The sequence below is a fragment of the Rhinichthys klamathensis genome, unplaced genomic scaffold (genome assembly GCF_029890125.1).
Source record: "Rhinichthys klamathensis goyatoka isolate OS25496 unplaced genomic scaffold, OSU_Roscu_1.1 h1tg000108l_1, whole genome shotgun sequence".
NCBI classification, from domain to species: Eukaryota; Metazoa; Chordata; class Actinopteri; order Cypriniformes; family Leuciscidae; genus Rhinichthys; species Rhinichthys klamathensis.
Window position 1 is genome coordinate 67110 of NW_026606646.1, and position 22253 is coordinate 89362.

Below are 22253 nucleotides of genomic sequence, written 5' to 3' on the forward strand. Positions count from 1 at the left end.
AATCTTAGAGGTGAATGCATTTACACTGCAATTACAGCAGTGTAGGCCCGTCCAATCGGCCCAACGACAGTTTCCGATAAGCGGGTGAAGGTTTCCTTCACATTCTGTCTTTTCAGTGTGGCAAAGTAGTTTAATTCCAATTTACTTTTATCTGACTCCATTTTATCACAACCTCGAATTTGGGTTAGAATGCCAATTGATTATTGGTCATTTGTATAATAGTTTAACTACACATTTGATTATTCTATTTAACTCTTTATTCTTATTGTGCTCGCTCATTCGTTACCAATGTCGCTCAGGGTCCTGCGCCGGCTGATCTTTTACGCGGATCCCACGGTCAAAAACTCACCAGTCCGATCATTAAAGGGTTAGTTCACCCAAAAATGAAAATTGTCATTAATGACTCACCCTCATGTCGTTCCAAGCCCGTAAGATATTTTAGATTTAGTCCAAGAGCTTTCTGTCCCTCCATTGAAAATGTATCTATGGTATACTGTCCTTGTCCAGAAAGGAAATAAAGACATCATCAAAGTAGTCCATGTGACATCAAGTGGGTTAGTTAGAATGTTTTGAAGCATAACAAAAATATGAAAAAATAACAAAAACTACGACTTTATTCAGCATTGTATTGTCTTCCGGTTCTGTTGTCAATCCGCGTTCAGTGACGCTGCTGACGTAAGACTCTGCTGACGTGTTATCTGGTGCGTCCGTGTATTCGGGTTCAAATAAATATGGCTGGGCAAAAAAATGCAAGTCTTCCTCTGTGTCGAAATCCTTAGACATGTTTGCGAAGATTGTTTTGTTTACAGCGTACGTCTCCCTCAGACTGTAAACGAAGCTCGGGCGCACCAGATAACACGTCAGCAGCGTCGTAGTTTTTGTTATTTTTGGACCAAAATGTATTTTCGATGCTTCAAAACATTCTAAATAACCTACTGATGTCACATGGACTACTTTGATGTCTTTATTTCCTTTCTGGACAAGGACAGTATACCGTACATACATTTTTAATGGAGGGACAGAAAGCTCTCGGACTAAATCTAAAATATCTTAAACTGTGTTCCGAAGATGAATGGAGGTCTTACGGGCTTGGAACGAGATGAGGGTGAGTCATTAATGACATAATTTTCATTTTTGGGTGAACTAACCCTTTAATCAGAGGTTATGGCTAATGCTATTTAACCCTCTGGGGACCAGAAACGTGCCGGCGCGTTTTGCCGTTTTTTTTTCACATAGCAGAAAAATAGACTTAAAATACTCTGTTGATTTTGATCGTACATATAAGTGTTATACATCATTCGATCCTGTTAAGTGTCTATTATTTTTCTGTATACTCACAATAAAAACAAAGTTTTGTGCTTTTTGTCAAATAAAGAAAAATAAACATGATGCGAGTTTTGCCTTCTCTCTGTCAGTGCAGTCCATTCTGAAACACGTCCGAAAAATTAACTCTAACTCTGCAAATACTTGTCATACAGGCACGAGAGATTTTTCTTTACGAAGCTTGAATTCTCTTCTTTTCAATGAAGTAATTTATATAAAAAACAAATATTCTCAGTTTATGTAATCTGTATGAAAAGAGAGTGCTGTCAGAATTTTTTTCCCCAGCTCATTACACTTCATTACGCGTTAATCTGACACGCCCACGGAGGACGCGCGCTATTCAAACGCAAATGTTGAGGCAAGCCATGACAACGCCCACATCAGCCGTTCCACCGCGGCGGTAAAATGTGGGGTGTATTTTCTGCCTTTTACCGCTAAGAGGCGCTACAATCATAGACTCTGAAAAGTGTTCGTTTATTCTTTCTAATGCATAATCTGCCGCCGCGCCGCGGTTTTTTCAGAGCGATTGAAAGCTGGTAGCAGATGAATTCAACAAGTGAAACGTAGTTAAAATAATTCATAATCACAATACTGAAATTAGGCTACTGAAATGAAATTGAAAATGAAAAAACATTTACAGACGTATAGACGCGTTAGCTCAGTGGTTAATGCAACAACACGAGCTTCAAGGAGCTTCAATCGACCCGAGATCGAATCTCAATGTAGCATACATGTTGTTAACCGATGTTGGCCAATAGCGTTTATATTTTACCTTCTTGATGCTTAAATAGGTAACTGTTTATAACTGTTTACTTATTTAAAGTCAAGAGTTTTGTTTAATTATCATTACAACATAAATTTGCTACATTCCTGTAGAGCCGCAGCCGCTGCACAAAGGACACAAACTGATGAAGGAAGATTGTCAGCCGATTGCATCAGAAAATGAAAATGAAGAAGCTCGTCTTTAGTCTGCTAAATTGTGTAATGTAAAAGAACACTAAAATTACTTAAGTTTGAAACCAAGTTCGAACATTTCAAGGTTTAAATAAAGTGTCGGGACAGTTTTTTTTAATTTAACCCTCTGGGGACCAGAGTGTTTTTGGGGCCCTTGGGATGTTTTGACATGCACTGACATTTGTGCTTTTTTCAGTTATTTATAAACATGTTAATGGCAAAGGTGTAAATTCACTCTATATAGCACAAACTTGGCTACCATGAGATCTGAGCAACATGTATGTACATGTTTGTATTTTTAATAGAATAATGTTTATGCGTGGTTATTGAAAAAAATAAAAATGAAAGTTGCTGAAATAAGACCACAAAACACATATTGATTATTTCTTCACAAGACTTTTGAAAATTGTATCACATAGCCTAGAATATTTGCTCCAAAACTATGTGAGAATCATCCTGACTACTCATTCAGATAAGTCAATAAAGTCTTTTACATTTTTAATGACGTGTTTTGTTTGAGAAAGCTTTATGCAGGAGGCTTGATCTCTCATTAATATGTATGGCATTCCACACCTGAGAAAGACAAAGACCCTCCCATAATGGCCCTATTAGGTGCTATCAGGCCATATCATTACAGGAGCCTTGCACAAAGAATGAGGAGATTTAAAAAAGAATGGCTTTTAGATTGTTTGGATATTATAAGGAAAATACAGGGTGCATACGTCTGGACACTTCTATCACACACCCTTCACCATATAGACATGGTTTTATTTCAGTTCAAAGTTAGAGTTGGAAACATCTTGAAAAGAAAATTGTCTTTCTCCATAAATGTCTTAGTTTGATCATACATATTTCAAAGTTGAGGATTCATTATTTTGATATAGCTTGAACAAACACTATAACATCTTAGTTGATTAGTTTATTGACAAAACATACTATATATTTAACATATGAGCAGAAACTCCTAAAAAAGCTTATTTGATGTCTATTTTAGAGTAAAAACTTTATCCAAAACGAGTCAACGAAATGTTGTCTGTTATTTAGTCTGTAACAGTGCGTATCTGTGCGTTCATTCATTCATTCACACACACACACACAAACTGTGTGACACAAACATGATTCACATTTAACAGTATGCTATTTTTCCGTTTACAGACACTACGTTATTCTATATCGCGATTAGAACAAAGCACTTGCAAAAAACACTTACTTCTCAGCTGAATCTGTTCATCCTCGAAGTGAAAATAACCCAGTGGTAAATGTCCCAGGATTGTTCCACATATAGCCGCGCAAGACGACAGTAGATTAATCTGACTAAAAAATAATGTGTGTTTTCAGAGTTTATGGGCGTTAACGCGTCTCAATGTGTTGCTTCACATATTTGCGTTTGAATAGCGCGTGCTCTCCGTGGGCGTGTCACATTACCACAGATAATCAGCTGAGAGAACGATAATGAGATGGGCTGACACGTCTCTCTTTTTATATAGATGACATAAACGGAGAATAATAATTTTAGTTTTGAATCGGATCATTTAAAAGTACAAACTCAAATGATTTAAAAGATATATTGCTTATGGCTGGGTGAATAGTATTAGCTGAGTTGTGTTGAAGATTAGAGACGTGCTCCAGAAAAAAAGTTCACGGTGACCGAGAGGCAGAACGCACACCCTGTTTATTTTCTTTATTTTACAAAAGCACAATATTTTATTTCGATTGTATGTGGGCACATAAAAAAGTAGACATTTAACAGATTATTTTCTCATATTTCTTAACTCTATATGAACAGAAATGATGGTAGTACTTTAAGTCTATTTTTCTGCTATGTGAAAAAAAACGAGCAAAACGCGCCGGCGCGTTTCTGGTCCCCAGAGGGTTAAAACAGGGTTGCATCGGGTTTAGAGTTTATTTCTTTTGCGATGCAAAATAAGAAACACTAGGCTAATCTTATTCTTGTGACATTTTAAATTTGTATTGCCAAAGAAATGACAGCTATATTAAACAATTAAAACAGTAGGCCTACAAAACGAAAATTGTCCAAAGGAACATAATTAAATTAAAACATGCGTTTTTCTTTGCCTCTCTCGCGCTGAATCTCTTTTTAACAAGTTTATTTAGTCTCCCTCGCTCTCCATATGAAAGAGGAACATTAACACCTAGGCCTATTGTCCTGCGTGCACGATACAGCACTGAACTGTCCCTCCAACCCCCCACCGGCTATCGGAGTCTGAGGCTGACTTAACACAAAGAGAAGTCACAATTCACACTTAACGCTATTCTAGACAGTGTTGATAATGAAGGAATTAAATTATTTAAGTTACATGTAGCCTAGTGATATTTCTGTCATAAAAGTTTATTACTAAATATTTCATTATTTCAATAATTGATGAAATAAAACTGGTTTGGGCCAGCTTTTTCCAAGCAAAACTAAATATAATCTTTGGATCTTTACAACCAGGCATGCAATTTGTGAATTAATTTTTTATTTTTTTTTATTTTATTAGCCTATTCAAATAAATATCGAACCACGGTGCTTCGTGGTAATGCTGCTAAATTAAATAACATTTATAGAATAATTATGAACTTAAATGAAACAATATCGCAACATTTCGACAAATACATTATTTGATCTGTTTTTACATTTTAATTCAGGGCGATTTAGCCTGCTACATTTAATTAGAGCGAGATTTTCACCCTTGTCTTGTCATTTTCTCATTGGGAAGCGCTTACAGGCTACATGTTTGAGTAGATCCTCTGTACCTCTCGTTTTCATATGGATTACATAATCAGATAACATTTATTAGCCTGAATATTTAGACATTTAAAGGCTTTAGACATAGCCGATTTCTTATAGTGACTGAGATGAAGTGGCTTTCGGTTCATTTTTGTGACGCGCAGTTCCCGGAGACAGAGACGACAGATAAACTTTTGTCGTTAGCAAAAGTTTGAATAAAACCCGACTTTAGAAAAATGCAGTGGTGTAGTCTAGTTTTTTGTAGTGAGTATACTGTGATATACAAGCCCCCCCCCCCCCCCGCCCGCCCGCCGCCAGCCACCCGCCACCCATTTTCTTCTGTTTAGTGTAAATCGCCATCTAACTCAGCAATAAACAGCTACATTTAGCCTTAGATGTTATATGAATATGGTTCCTGAAGCACAGGTTTTATCAGCTGACAATTAAAAGACTTTAACATTATAAGCACAAATAAAAATTTACTTTTTAAAAACTTGTGTGATATTCCTTTAAAATTATGTTTTAATAGATTTGATTATTATTATTTTAAAAAGTACATCTTACTATGCAATTTCTTTCATAATTTCCTCGGGTTACTTTATTTCTCTCTACAAACTTTTATTTTGGTGGGTTGTAAATTAAAGACATTTGAGCTTCTGTGTGTTTTAATAAACTATTATTAGCCTATTATTATTATTAGGCCTACTTGAAGTATACTCTACTGTGCAATAGTAATAGGCTATATTTCTGTTATATTTTCTTCAAGTTATACAAAACTTTGATTTTGACAGGTTGTCATGAATACTTTAAGTTTGTGAGTGTGTATATGATACGAATGAATGACGATCGTTTTATCAAATGAAATGGTAAAATTCTTGTGAAGTGACTCTCATAAAAGCTCTGCAATGAAGTTCAAATGTGTGCATGTCCTCCTCATAGACGCTGAAAACACCACGCGTGTCCCGCGCGCTTCAGTGTGTAGTAGAGCACACATTGAGCGCTCATTCACAGAAACACGCAGAGCATGCAGTTTATTCTAGATATCGAGATTTGATTCATTGTACATCCCTACTTTTGATTTATTCATTCAAAAATGGCCAAATTGCGTGACGTTCTGCTTTACAGTAGGCTAAGTTACATTTGTGAGTGGATTCCGCGATTCGATCCGTGTCGCTGCGCAAACAGACGTCACGGCGGGGTGAATTTATGAATGAAAGTTCTTTCACAAAACGATGTTGTTACGAATCCTCACGCTTTTTAAAGTGGGTATACGGAGATCTTTGACATTTCCTAGTGGGCATACGGAAATCCTTGACATTTTCTAGTGGGTATACGCCGTATACCTGCGTATCACGTAGACTACACCACTGGAAAAATGCATAGGGCCACTCGGCGTGGTCTGCCAAAACACTTAATTATAAACTTCAATATTTAATTCAAAATAATCTCAAAACGCTTTGTGAAATTTTGAAAAGCCGTGCATGCATTAAGGCCACTTGAACTAATGAACAACTGAAACGCTGGTTTTGATTTTATTGTTTGTCGTTTAAACGTGCTTGTTGCATATCTCTATTTTATATTTGATATGGTCTATTGGTGAAGTAGCCTATAGCATTGATTACTGTGGAGGGAGGGGTGTGGGGATTCAAATAATTCAGCAGAAGCAGGGATGTTTAGACCAGAAGGAAATCCCCGTCCCCCCTGGCAAATCACACTTTACTTAAAACCATGTTTTTAAAAACTCTAGGTTGTAGGGAATAAAAAAAAAAAAAAAAAAAATAGGCCTAATAAAAAAATAATATATATATAGGCTATATATATAAAATTATTTTCTTTTTACAGAACTGCTTTTGAAATTACGATTGGTAGCCTATTATTATACAGATGCAAAGTGGATACTATTGTTCCTTAGTGTAAAATGGAAATGCATGGTAATTTTATTTTATAAATATAAGCAAAAAACTGTATGGTGTAACAGAGTTTTAGAGCTAGACAAATCTCTCTGCATTAATAAATATAAAATTTACAGTAGACCATGTTTGATCGGGATTTGAACCCGTGTCATCTTGATGATCGAACCGTAAGTTCTACCGCTCGGCTATGAATTTTCTCACTGAGAAATGCCCAAACTTTTGTTTCTCGCATGAGCGAGAAAACGTTTTGTCGTTAGCCTGTGAGTGTAGGCCTACTTTAGCCTCCATGAATAAAAGTAGACCTTTTACAGTTTTAAAAGATGATATCTTATCTGTATGACCAACAATTACGCAGTAAGTTCTTTTAGGTGTTATGAGAAAAATAAATTCAAATGAACGCGCCGCCGCGTTTGTCAAACTCTAATTCAACATGCCAGAATAAAGCCAGATTTTAGAACAATGCATAGCCACTCGGCGTGGTGTGCCAAAATACCCTAATTATAAACTTCAATATTTCATTCAAAACCATCTCAAAACGCTTTGTGACATTTTAAAAAGCCGTGAATGTATTAAGGCCACTGGAGATCGTAACTGAAACGCGCTGCATGGCTCAATACAGGAGCAGAAGCGCTGGTTCAGATTGTATTGTTTGTTGTTTAAACGTGCATGTTGCATATTTAAAAATATTTGTTTAAAATAAATGTTTGTTGTAGGCTTATTTGCAAATTACCATAACTTGTAGAATTTCATCCTTACTGTTAATTGACATTAGCCCCACTTACGTTTTGATAAATGTCCCTTTGCGCCACCTGGCGGTCATTTCGCGAACGACTTTGAAATGCGACTGGTTTATTTTTATTGTATTGGTCTACTTTAAAAAATAATACTTTATAAGACATTTATGGGAAAAGAAAATAGTCTTTTCCCATAAATGTCTTATAAAGTATTATTTTTTAAAGATGTTTCCAACTGTAACTTTGAACCAATTCTGTAGAATGGCCCATATAGCATTTGACCAGGATTTGTTTCCAGGTATGACTAAAAATGTGCTTTTGGCTTTCATTTATATTTTGATTGTTTGTATATATATATATATATGTATATATATATGTGTGTGTGTGTATGTGTATATATATATATATATATATATATATACAAGAAAGAATGCAATGACAATATATATATATATATATTGTCCTTGCATTCTTTCTTGTGTGACACCCCTGAATGAAAGGCTCATTATTATGCAGGGTCACTGTCTGAGAACCACTTAATTATTCATGATAGGGGTTGGGCCGTTCCGCCCATCCACATATTGCCTTGGCAAACAAAAAAATGTTTTTCACAATTTAAAACAATCTATTGTTTTATGTGAATGATTAGGAAGGATGATTTTCAGATAATTTTGAAGCAAAAACTCTAGGCGACAACGTCCATTAGTCAAAAGTCTTGTGAACACATATTTAGTATGTTTTTTGTGACCTTTTGTTTTTCAATAACCACGCATAAACAATATTCTCTCAAAAATACAAACATGTACATACATGTTGCTCACACATTATGGTAGCCCTGTTTGTGCTAAATAGAGTGTAATTTCACCTGTGCCATTAATATGTTTATAAGCAACTAAAAAAAAACACAAATGTCAGAGCATGTCAAAACATCTCAAGGACCCCAAAAACACCTTGGTCCCCAGAGGGTTAATAGGCTGCCCATGCTTGCCATTATTTAAAAGAGATTCAATTCAAAGAGAATCAATACATAACATCAAATGCTCTGAAGTAAAGAGTAAAAGATGCATATCTGACCTCAGGAAAATACATAATGCTGATAGTCTCGAGGACAATCAGCATTACGGGCTGATCTGACTACAAATCAGGCCCTGAGCCCTTTGCAACATTTCCTTAAATACTCAGGACAGTGAGACATGGACTAACAATAAAAATTTGCATTAATTCAGTCTCTAGACATGGGTACACTGATAAAGATGATGAAGGTGGTGAAGTAAATACTACAGAAAAAAACAATGTAATTTACATGAGAAGGTTAGTTAAGGCAAGATTAAAAAAAAACGAAGTAAATTCTATGTTAGTACTCAATTCAAGCGTGTAAAATTGAAAGCGTAAATATCAACGTTATAAAATTAAGTAAAATTACTCAGCTTTTCTGATACTGGTGTTCTCATCGTGCACTGGGCCTTGAATAATTAATGAGGTTGATTTTTTCACTGTTTTCCAGCTGTATTTACACTGTTTTATCATTGCTTTTGATGTTAGGATTAGTAACTTGCCATTTTTTGCGTTTGATGTTAAGATTAGTAACTTGCCATTTTGTGACGTTTTTGGAGTTCCAAAACGATCCATCAAATGTTACCGTCATTGTGTATTGTCTACCAAGTATTGAGGTCTCTGCTTTCACGTGGTGCATAACTTCTGATATGTAGATATGGTGTCTCACACAATATCTATTGTATTAATTACTTAGATGTTTCTAAGTAAAGCATATACTTTAAAAGTGTGGTTTAATTCAATGTTATATTGTTTGAGTGAAATGTAAAGGAAAATTCAACTAAATAGATATTACTCAATCTTTTAATAGCCCAGTTAAAATTATTTATTTTCTTTGTTACTTTCACTAAACTTAGTTAAGTAGAGTTTACTTAATTCCATTATGTGAAATTTACTTAGAAAAATATGCGTGTGAAATTTACTTTAAAAATATTAAGTAAAGGTGCCCTAGAATTTGAAATTGAATTTATCTTGGCATAGTTAAATAACAAGAGTTCAGTACATGGACATGACATACAGTGAGTCTCAAACATCATTGTTTTCTCCTCCTTATTTAAATCTCGTTTTTGAAAAACAGGCGAATCTCCACATAACACCGACTGTGACGCAACAGTCAGGATCATTAATATGTACGTCTCCAAAAATTTGCATATGCCAGCCCATGTTCAATGCCAGGCAGAACTGCGCAGCCGAATCATCGGAAGTTTCTCGTTTTTATTCACATGTCATCAAGGAACTACACTAACCTTATCCACTGCTTGCACTTGCGCTACTAACTTTTTCAGTTACTGGGGCAAAACATGATTTGGTCGCACAAATTATTTAAAGTAAGCCGCTCTGGATAATAATGAACACTAATGAAACTGTATTGCATACAGATGTGCTTTTAAACCACATGCCGCCTTGTTTTCTTTAAAATTGGTTGGGATAGATTTACTGCAATAGAAAATACAGTACACAATGAATGTATTTCTTTTGGATTTCAACATGCTACGGTTGGCACAGATGGGCAGACTCCTGAACTCTTAAGGAAAAATTAAATAAATGTAATCCATAAAATAATTTAATAATAGTTTTTCAGCAGCTATTGACTTTTCGGTATTAAAGATATAAAAAAAAAACAATGCATGTCCACTTCACAGGACATCCCCCTCACATGCCAAAATCAATTGGCCATTGTGTATAGTTGGGCCTCCTTGCCCTTTTCCCCTGCGAGAGCCAGTTCTGCACATTCTCTCTGGCATCAAAGTCAATCAGTTCAGGCCCCTCTACACTGATTCTGATAAGGTCTTCTACAGTGTCTGAGTGAAGATTTGCTCTTATGTCTGATTTAATTCTTTTCTGTGTAGAGAAACCTCTCTCACAGACAGCAGCAGAAATAGGGAGTACCAGCATAATCTGGATCAGGTGTAGGATGTTCAAAAAAACACACACAAAAAAACAGGTATAATAATATATAGATTAAATCTGTGTGTGTGTATAATCTGCTAAAAACAAAACCACTTTCCTTATAATCTGAGCAGTATAGCTCAGTGGTTAGCATCACCTCCCAGAGTCCAAGGTAGCTCTTGTCTTTAAAAGATGTGTATATCATCATCTTCATGGCCTTAAATTCTTCCTTGGCCAGTTCTGGATTGCACCCATTCCTGGGATTTTTAATAGACATAATATAACAATATGATTAACTATATTAAATGTTAACTTGAAAACAGTCTGAAGGGGGTGGGTGTGGTACATATACACCTTCTCAGGACTGTGGAGAAGTGCTCCAAGAGAAACTCTACATCCTTCACACCGTGGTCCCAGAGCCTACGTTTGTCATCTGGCCAGGCATGGTGGTTGAAGGCATTAAAGAGCAGGCCTGTCAGGACATCGAGTCCACAGGTTTCCATAACAAGAAAAGGGACGGTGCTATAGCCTATATCTTTCGTGCCTGGTGCGGTTTGTGCAGGTGAAGAGACAGGATTTCTCTTCCGCATCGGCTTCGAAAAACGTGGTCGTGTGTAGTGTTCACTTCAGATCGGAGGATTATCATCCCGGCGATATGATGGAGTTCAACATGGGATGCCGAAGCAAGAATATTGATCGTCGTATACTGTACCAATGGCATCAAATAGTGTGATATAGGTAGTCATGCCCTAAATAGAGGCAACTTGTAATTGAAAAACAAAATTACTAGGTTGTTTAAATATTCAAATCTTTAATTTCCTGTTTATGTTATAACCCAGGTGAAAAATATGTATTAAAAATGTACTTGAGTATGTTTTTAGTACAATAGAAATATACTCAAGTAGCCTATAGTTTTATACATTTAATAGTATAAATATACCCTAAACATACTAATGTCTGCTGGCCTGATATACGATGGTAATAATCTGTACAATATTGTGAGCACAGTGTATATCGTTAGCGAACGTCTATCTATAAGCACGTCTCTCACCAAGACACCTGTCCTGTTCTCCACTGGTTCTCCTCACACCACAACTCAATTTGTCTCTGACCGTTCTGTGTAACATTAATCCTGGCCTGTCCTGCTCTCTTGGCAGCATAGCAGACTCATAACTGTATGGCTGTGGTCCGTCATACGAGTAAGTATTTCCTCAGCGTCCGAAATGTCATTGCGATCCATTGTTTTCCTGTTGTTTGAATCGACCTCTCTCCCGCCCGTTACGTCACGCTCGCCACGCCCATTTTCAGACGCGGAAGTAACATTTTCTCACAAAAACGACTCCAGAAGCTTCTGTAGCGTATTTATAAGTATATTTTAAAGAAAATCTAGTTCCTACATTATTTTTCTATACATTGACTCGTTGGGTCCTCTAACCTGCAAAATGCCCTTTAAAGGACTGCACCGCTGTGGTTGTTGGTGTGTCCTTTGTGTTCTTCTCTATCAGCACAAATTAAAGAAATTCTGAGTTTCAATGAATGTATTATATCAACATAGAAGTTAAGTGTGTCCTTTTGGATGTAATAGCAATATTACAAACAACTTACCCAGCAGGTTACTGAATCTGTTTCTCAGGTGTTTCACAGTGGACCCACACATGTCCTTTCGATTGCTCGCTGCAGTCTGGGGGCAGCTTGGCTGATGGATTCGCCTTCCACCAGTTTTGCAGCCTCCCCTTTTGAAAGGTTGACTTCCTGGATTAAAATAAAATATGAAATAGTAGAACATTCTGTACATTTTACAGTTTATTTCTAATATTAAACACCAGGTAACATAAATATATTTACCTGGAACTTGAACTCCTGTCTTTGATTGTCCTGATTCTGGTGGTGCTGCTCTTGCATGGCAGCATAGAAGGTGCTTAGTTTTCCACCAGGTTTGGGTTGGGCTGCCAAGGCTTCTATGGTGACCTAAAAGGTTTTCAATCCCACTGACAGCCTGGCACACAATCATTTGTTTAGCATGTATGTGTATTAATGATTAATAATATGTATTTCACCCAACCCCCCTCTTACCCAACCCTTACTTGAGGTAGGATGATATCATTTCTCTGCAAAAGTAGGCTGAACTGACTAATATAAGGGAAAAGGTCTGCCAGGAAATGGCAGAATGCCACAAAAGTCCCGTCCTCCATAGTGAGTTTGATCTGCAATGTAACGTAAACACACTGATCAACCACATTATTAATCATTCCTGCCTATGTAAAAAATGACTTAATCATTCTGAAATTATAAAATACTGAAACACTTGACACTTATCACCATGTGAAAAGTATAACCTTTTTGGCTCTTCCAGCAATTTCCGCATTGGCTGAGGCACCTGCCAGGTGGTCCATATGCAAATAAACAGCAGTAAACTGTCCTAGGCTTTGGAGAGCGCGGTCTTTTCCTTGTTTGAGGAATGTTTCCAGAGACCTGGACACATGGGGCAGCCACCTAGTCCCCTTCACTCCATTTGGAGCATTCACATTGACCCCGATGTCTGTTCCCAGCTCCCTGAGTTCCCTCATAGATTTGGGGATAAAATGGTATGTTTTCCAGACCAGGTTTAGCAGGTCATACACCTGCCCTATCATTGGGATCTCCTGCTGTACAGCTAGCAACCCCAGCTCCAATCTGTAGTCAGAATAGTATATAATGTCAGAATAAGTTTTAACTAACTTTTGCTATGCCAGTACAACATCTGTACATATTACAGTGATGTGCTGTCATATGTACAGTGATACTATACAAGACTAACCCTAATAAAGAAAATATGTAATTAACAGCACCAAAAATATATATACAGCTATTGAAAAAAATTAAAAGACCACTGCAAAAGCAATGTTTCTCTTTTTTACTGTTGATAGGTATGTGTTTCGGTAATATGAACAATCTTGTTTTGTTCCATAAACTTCTGACAACATTTCTCAAAGTCAAAATAAATAACATTCAGAGCATTTATTTGCACAAAATGACAACTGGTCAAAATATCAAAAAAAGATGTGGTGTTGTCAGACTATAATAATGCAAACGAAAATTATTTAATAATCATGTTGTAAAACACAATTATACTAGAGCGTACCTGTGAGGCATACAGTGAAACGGGATGATAAAGCCTCCAGCATCTGCTTGTAGGAGGGCTATCACTCCCCCTTTGTGGCCCAGGTTAACAGCAGCACCGTCTGCCCCCATAGATACTGTCTTGTCAAGCCAGTCCACACATTGTGACCCAAGACCAGTAAAGGCTGCCTTGGTTGCAGCAAAAATACCTACGATTAAAAAAAAATGTAGTGTTTTTACTGCTTTTTAGAATTGTACAATAAGCCTACATAAATCAATGTATATGAGTAATGAAAATGACCTTTTGCATGGGCATGTTGAACCTCATTATGGCCAATGAGGATGTTGGAAGGTCTTCCCTTTTTAACTTCTGTGACCAATCACTTTTCCTCCCTTTCTCCTAACTTTCTCTAGTTTATATCTCCTTACAGTTGCTGTGCACGCCCTTACAATTAGCACACTAAAAGCCAATAGCCCGTGGATGTCTGAAATCTAAACTAATGCTGCACAGAGCTTAAGTGCAATAACAACAACAAACACAGCAAACACGGCTGTTATTCTAAAAAAACAAGTATAATTAAAATACAAATTACTATGAAAGTCGAAAATGGAAATAAGCGAATGACATCATAAAAAGTTAAGCCACCGTGCCACCATATTGGTGTTCCCTCACATTTTATTGACTTAATAGGAAATTATCTGATTTTAATGAGAAAACATTACCTAATGAGTCAGCGTTTTTATATCTGAAGTCTCCCTGTACATTCTTATAATGCAAACGTGAAAAAATGTGTAAAATCATAGCTTCATCGGAATGGTCCGAAATTTGGTGACTTTGTTGGTACTTGGTATATGAACACCCCAAAAAATTGGGGACAGGATTTGAATAGTCTAAGTGGTTGTAAAAAAAATGGTCACACTCAGGTCTTCGGGTCCAAATGGACCCGCCATAGGAAATGAATGGGAAATTGACAAAAATGTGACAATACAGAGTTGTTTTGTGCGTACAATCAACAAATCGGCCACGATCCAGAAAAAAAGCACACAACAGTGAAGGGGTGAATCTATAAAACATCAAGAGTGCAAAACAGACACATCCACACACACACACACACACACTTTTATACACAAACACACTAATAAATTCAGATTACATAAATATGTTTTGAATTTTTAAAAATCACAGCTTCATCGGAATGTTACGAAACTAGGTGACTTTTATGGTATTAGGTATGTGAACAAACAAAAAATATTGAGGTCATGATCCAAGCATGCTAAGTGGTCGTCACACTTCTGCTCTTTGGTCAAAAATGACCCCCATAGGAAATGAATGGGAAATTGTCAGAGTTTTTTTTTTTGCATACAATCTACAAATCAGCCAGGATGCAGAAAAAAGGACTCAACAGTGAAGGGGTGAATCTCTAAAACATCAAGAGTGCAAAACAGACACACACACACACACACACACACACACTGTATTATATATTTATAATAATCTGTATTATAAAGTAAAACTGGCACTTCAAATTACCATTTAAACCAAACAAACAAACAAAAAACAAGACAAAAATAGTCTTTGAGAATCTGTTATTATATTTTAAAATCAACAACCTGAAAAAAATTGTCAAAGATGTGCAAAACTCACAAGAATTCTGAACCCTTTCTACAGAGAGCTGTAAATCCACTAGTGGTAAAAATGTGCTATTGCGTGATAAAAATGCTCAGTGTGTCCAGCAGATGGCATCCATCTCATTTCAAAAATTGTTTTCATGAGGCCTAGGCTTGACTCTAAAATGAAATACAGCTTTAAAAAAAAATAAAAAAATACATATTTATAAAAAAATTATATTATATTCAATGGGAAAAAATGGGTCATAATTATTGCATAAATATTAATTATAAATCATAAAATTTTCTCAAAACACCAAAAAATAAAAGAAATTTTTTTATAAAAAACAAGTAAAAAAACATATATATGATTTTCTTTTAATAAATATGAATCAAACCCTTCCGGACCATTTGGTCCCGAAGACCCTGAGTGTGACCCTGAAATGAAGGACCCCAGAGGGTTAAATGAATAAATTAGCTCAACATTATTTACAAATAACACTTAATTCATATGCAATATATCATGCTAGTAAAGCTATAGAATTTGAGCTGACTTGTATTTATTTATTTATTTATTTATTTATTTTTTACGGTTTCCAAGATCTCCAAGAGTCTGAAGTGGATTTTGGTCAACAAAAAGACATTAGAAAATAATATTACACACTTCACAACTTATTCAGAGAAATTACGCTGACTGCGTATGGATTTAAAGACATGAAGCTTTATTTCGCCCTATGTCGACAGGGAATCATAAGATGGCCACTGAATTATTCCGGTGGCTTCACCGCCCACTGGCAGTTTAGAACGCAATGAGCAATCCAGCCATTTATACAGATCAGTGGTACTACCAATAGTACCCAATAGTTTTGTGACCTTATTTTGCTTAATTTGCTATTACCTGTGTAGCGTCTGGACTGAATCAAATTATCGAGTCTGCTCTAGGCCTCAGGAAACCTTTTAACCTTCTGACTCATAGTCAGTACCCAATTGCCCCCTTTGTCTTGTTAGTTCCCTGGCCAATGCTAAACAGGAACACCTCAAAGCTCCTACATGACTTCAAAAGATCTTAATCAACTCAGATCAACTCCCCCACGGCAGGCACGAAAGGCCATGTGGCATAGGACATTGGGAAAACACACCCAATATACATAGACACATACATTCTCTTCATAGACACAGACATTCTCTTCATAAACTCATAATTAAGTCATCCCAGAATGTATATGATATATTCCTGTGTGTATGTATGTTCCCGCATTATATTAGCCTAGTTACAACATTTTAGTTGTTAGTTCAATTGTAAATGCTTATATTCTTATGTGAGAATGTTTCACTCCTTTAATGTCTTTCCATTCTATCGTATTTGGTATTAAAAGGTTCCTCTCTGTATGCCTTAATTAATGATGTATAGTATGTTACGATCAAATGCATTATATTATTTTGACCATCCTTTGGGGTAAAAACTACCAATTCTGACAAACATCATAAAACATGCAAATTAGGCTGTCAGAAGGAGACAAAGTAAACTCTCTCCCGCTAAAATTTCATACCTACTGTTGGTCATTTCACCCAAAATAGGTGTGGACTTATTTGTCTTTAAAGGACAATGACACTAGCTCATCTATGCTCATTCTTCCCTTCACCCATTTTCCTTTCATTCGGATGAGACTGCATCTTCTTGATTTTCGGCAACTTTGCTTTCAAGTTAACCTTTTAAACTTCCCGCGGAGGACTCACCCTCCGGAAGAACCCAAAGAACCCACAGCAGCAATTGTCATTATTTACTCACCTTTTACAAACTTTTGTTTATCTTCGGAACACAAATGAAGATCTTTTTTAAATCTGAGAGCTTTGTGTTCCTCCATTGACCGCTACGCAACTACCACTTTGATGCTTCAAAAAGTTCATAAAGAGATCATAAAACTAATCCATATGAATCGAGGTATATGTATATATATATATATATATATATATATATATATATATATATATACACACACACAGTGGGGAGAACAAGTATTTGATATACTGCCGATTTTGCAGGTTTTCCCACTTACAAAGCATTTAGAAGTCTGTCATTTTTATCATAGGTACTCTTCAACTGTGCGATACGGAATCTAAAACAAAAATCCAGAAAATCACATTGTATGATTTTTAAGTAATTCATTTGCATTTTATTGCATGACATAAGTATTTGATCGTTTAGAAAAGCAGACCTTAATATTAGGTACAGAAACCTTTGTTTGCAATTACAGAGAACATACGTTTCCTGTAGTTCTTGACCAGGTTTGCACACACTGCAGCAGGGATTTTGGCCCACTCCTCCATACAGACCTTCTCCAGATCCTTCAGGTTTCGGGGCTGTCGCTGGGCTATACGGACTTTCAGCTCCCTCCAAAGATTTTCTATTGGGTTCAGGTCTGGAGATTTGCTAGGCCACTCCAGGACCTTGAGATGCTTCTTACGGAGCCACTCCTTAGTTGACCTGGCTGTGTGTTTCGGGTCATTGTCATGCTGGAAGACCCAGCCACGACCCATCTTCAATGCTCTTACTGAGGGAAGGAGGTTGCTGGCCAAGATCTCGCGATTTATGGCCCCATCCATCCTCCCCTCAATACGGTGCAGTCTTCCTGTCCCCTTTGCAGAAAAGCATCCCTAAAGAATGATGTTTCCACCTCCATGCTTCACGGTTGGGATGGTGTTCTTGGGGTTGTACTCATCCTCCTTCCTCCAAACACGGCGAGTGGAGTTTAGACCAAAAAGCTTTATTTTTGTCTCATCAGACCACATGACCATCTCCCATTCCTCCTCTGGATCATCCAGATGGTCATTGGCAAACTTCAGACGGGCCTGGACATGCGCTGGCTTGAGCAGGGGGACCATAGGTGCGCTGCAGGATTTTAATCCTTGACGGCGTAGTGTGTTACTAATGGTTTTCTTTGAGACTGTGGTCCCAGCTCTCTTCAGGGCATTGACCAGGTCCTGCCGTGTAGTTCTGGGCTGATCCCTCACCTTCCTCATGATTATTGATGCCCCACGAGGTGAGATCTTGCATGGAGCCCCAGACCGAGGGAGATTGACCGCCATCTTGAACTTCCATTTTCTAATGATTGCGCAAACTGTTGTTGCCTTCTCACCAAGCTGCTTGCCTATTGTCATGTAGCCCATCCCAGCCTTTTGCTGGTCTACAATTTTATCTGATGTCCTTACACAGATCTCCGGTCTTGGCCATTGTGGAGAGGTTGGAGTCTGTTTGATTGAGTGTGTGGACAGGTGTCTTTTATACAGGTAACGGGTTAAAACAGGTGCAGTTAATACAGGTAATGAGTGGAGAACAGGAGGGCTGCTTAAAGAGAAACTAACAGGTCTGTGAGAGCCGGAATTCTTACTAGTTGGTAGGTGATCAAATACTTATGTCATGCAATAAAATGCAAATGAATTATAATCATACAATGTGATTTTCTGGATTTTTGTTTTAGATCCCGTCACTCAAGAGTACTTATGATAAAAATTACAGACTTCTACATGCTTTGTAAGTGGGAAAACCTGCAAAATCGGCAGTGTATCAAATACTTGTTCTCCCCACTGTGTATATATATATATATATATATATATATATATATATATATATATATATATATATATATATATATATATATATATATATATATTAGGGGTGGAGCCGAACCCGAATACGGTATTCGGAAAGGCACAAATAACGTGTTTTTTTACGAATACTTATTTCGAACAAATACTTTAAAAAATATTTGTATTCGGGAACAAGAAAAACTTTATATCAAAAAGCTGCGTTTCCTCACGAGACCTCAGTGCATGCACGGATGAGTGAGTGAGTGAGTGAGTGACATTCAGGAAGAGGTGACTGACACAGGCTGCTCCACACAGCAACAGACATAAAATTTACGCTCGGCTGAGCGAAAAAACACTTAACTGCATCACTATTTTTGTTGAATAGATTTTTATACCTTAACTGGGTTCCGGAGGCAGTTTATAACTTTCGGGAAGCGGAGTTTGATCGGGAGATTATTCCATTAAACTGCATTATTGACGTCTGCAGTCGGATGCTCTCATGTTCGCTCTGTTTACGTAGACTGTTAGCTCGGTTGTTTTTATTACATGGCTTGGTTGAATTCTAATGTAGAATGCGGTCTGTTATTAAGAAATAGCTGCTAAGTATAACACACCGTTGCCATGAAAAACAGAGCGTTGCCATGGATTCTAAACGTAGAGACGGAACGGACTATTTTCTTTAGCGGAAGCAATACAATCGTTTTTAAATCAATAAACTCCCTTTTTAGATCAATATTTTGAGTCAAATTATTGATTTATTTGGTAGGTAGCCATGTAATAAGCGGGATAATGTATAGCGAGGCGGTTGTTATAACGAATACAACCCCTTCAAGCTGATTCAAGACCCCTCCGCTTCGCGTCGGGCTCATAATCAACGCTATAAGTTACATTATCCCTTATTACTTATTCTGTCTGTTCAGCGTCCTCCAACAAGGACGGGTGGTGGTGGGGTTCATAATGTTCACAATGGTATTTTATTCGTTGTTGGTTTAACCATGGATGAGGTAATGGCTGTTATTTTCTTTTCAATGACGTACTTGTTACATGTTGCTGGATTTATAGAAAAACATCAACGAATATTGCATATCCATAATTATTATAATGGATATAATTAAAGAATACTTACACTATAACGTAAATTAGAAGTGTAATGCAAAAAAACGGGATTTTACGCCTATTTTGAATTTTACTCGAATACAAATACAAATACTTTTCCCCCCTCAACAAATACAAATACAGATACAAATACCGGCTGCTTTGCACACCCCTAATATATATATATATATATATATATATATATATACACACTCACCGGCCACTTTATTAGGTACACCTGTCCAACTGCTCGTTAACACTTAATTTCTAAGCAGCCAATCACATGGCGGCAACTCAGTGCATGTAGACATGGTCAAGACAATCTCCTGCAGTTCAAACCGAGCATCAGTATGGGGAAGAAAGGTGATTTGAGTGACTTTGAATGTGGCATGATTGTTGGTGCCAGAAGGGCTGGTCTGAGTATTTCAGAAACTGCTAATCTACTGGGATTTTCACGCACAACCATCTCTAGGGTTTACAGAGAATGGTCCGAAAAAGAAAAAACATCCAGTGAGCGGCAGTTCTGTGGGCGGAAATGCCTTGTTGATGCCAGAGGTCAGAGGAGAATGGCCAGACTGGTTCGAGCTGATAGAAGGGCAACAGTGACTGAAATAACCACTCGTTACAACCGAGGTATGCAGCAAAGCATTTGTGAAGCCACAACACGCACAACCTTGAGGCGGATGGGCTACAACAGCAGAAGACTCCACCGGGTACCACTCATCTCCACTACAAATAGGAAAAAGAGGCTACAATTTGCAAGAGCTCACCAAAATTGAACAGTTGAAGACTGGAAAAATGTTGCCTGGTCTGATGAGTCTCGATTTCTGTTGAGACATTCAGATGTTAGAGTCAGAATTTGGCGTAAACAGAATGAGAACATGGAACCATCATGCCTTGTTACCACTGTGCAGGCTGGTGGTGGTGGTGTAATGGTGTGGGGGATGTTTTCCTGGCACACTTTAGGCCCCTTAGTGCCAATTGGGCATCGTTTAAATGCCACGGCCTACCTGAGCATTGTTTCTGACCATGTCCATCCCTTTATGGCCACCATGTACCCATCCTCTGATGGCTACTTCCACCATGTCACAAAGCTCTAATCATTTCAAATTGGTTTCTTGAACATGACAATGAGTTCACTGTACTAAAATGGCCTCCACAGTCACCAGATCTCAACCCAATAGAGCATCTTTGGGATGTGGTGGAACGGGAGATTCGCATCATGGATGTGCAGCCGACAAATCTGCGGCAACTGTGTGATGCCATCATGTCAATATGGACCAAACTCCCTGAGGAATGCTTCCAGCACCTTGTTGAATCTATGCCACGAAGAATTGAGGCAGTTCTGAAGGCAAAAGGGGGTCCAACCCGTTACTTGCATGGGGTACCTAATAAAGTATACATACACTCACCTAAAGAATTATTAGGAACACCTGTTCAATTTCTCATTAATGAAATTATCTAATCAACCAATCACATGGCAGTTGCTTCAATGCATTTAGGGGTGTGGTCCTGGTCAAGACAATCTCCTGAACTCCAAACTGAATGTCAGAATGGGAAAGAAAGGTGATTTAAGCAATTTTGAGCGTGGCATGGTTGTTGGTGCCAGACGGGCCGGTCTGAGTATTTCACAATCTGCTCAGTTACTTGGATTTTCACGCATTTCTAGGGTTTACAAAGAATGGTGTGAAAAGGGAAAAACATCCAGTATGCGGCAGTCCTGTGGGCGAAAATGCCTTGTTGATGCTAGAGGTCAGAGGAGAATGGGCCGACTGATTCAAGCTGATAGAAGAGCAACTTTGACTGAAATAACCACTCGTTACAACCGAGGTATGCAGCAAAGCATTTGTGAAGCCACAACACGCCAACCTTGAGGCGGATGGGCTACAATAGCAGAAGACCCCACCGGGTACCACTCATCTCCACTACAAATTTACATTTAGCAGACGCTTTTATCCAAAGCGACTTACAACTGAGGACTAAACCAAGCGAGTCATCGTGAAGAGACAAAAACAACGCAAGAAGCGCTCAAAATACAAAGTTCAGACATTGTTCGGAGTAGCATAAGCCAGATAAGCAAGGATTTAAAGGAAAGAATTTTTTTTATTTTATTTTTTTATGTTAAGTGCTCACAGAAGAGATGAGTTTTCAGTTGTCTTTTGAATGCTGTCAGGGATTCTGCATTCCGGATGAGACTGGACAGATCATTCCACCAGCATGGTACCGTGAATGAGAATGTTCTGGAGAGTGATTTTGAGGCTCTCT

At 37.6% G+C, this 22253-nt stretch overlaps 1 protein-coding gene across 1 annotated transcript in view; it reads left to right on the plus strand.

Annotated features, from left to right (window-relative positions):
* Positions 1–22253, plus strand: part of becn1 (beclin 1, autophagy related) — an 87785-nt gene that overhangs the window by 19160 nt on the left and 46372 nt on the right. The gene's annotated exons all lie outside the window — the stretch shown is intronic.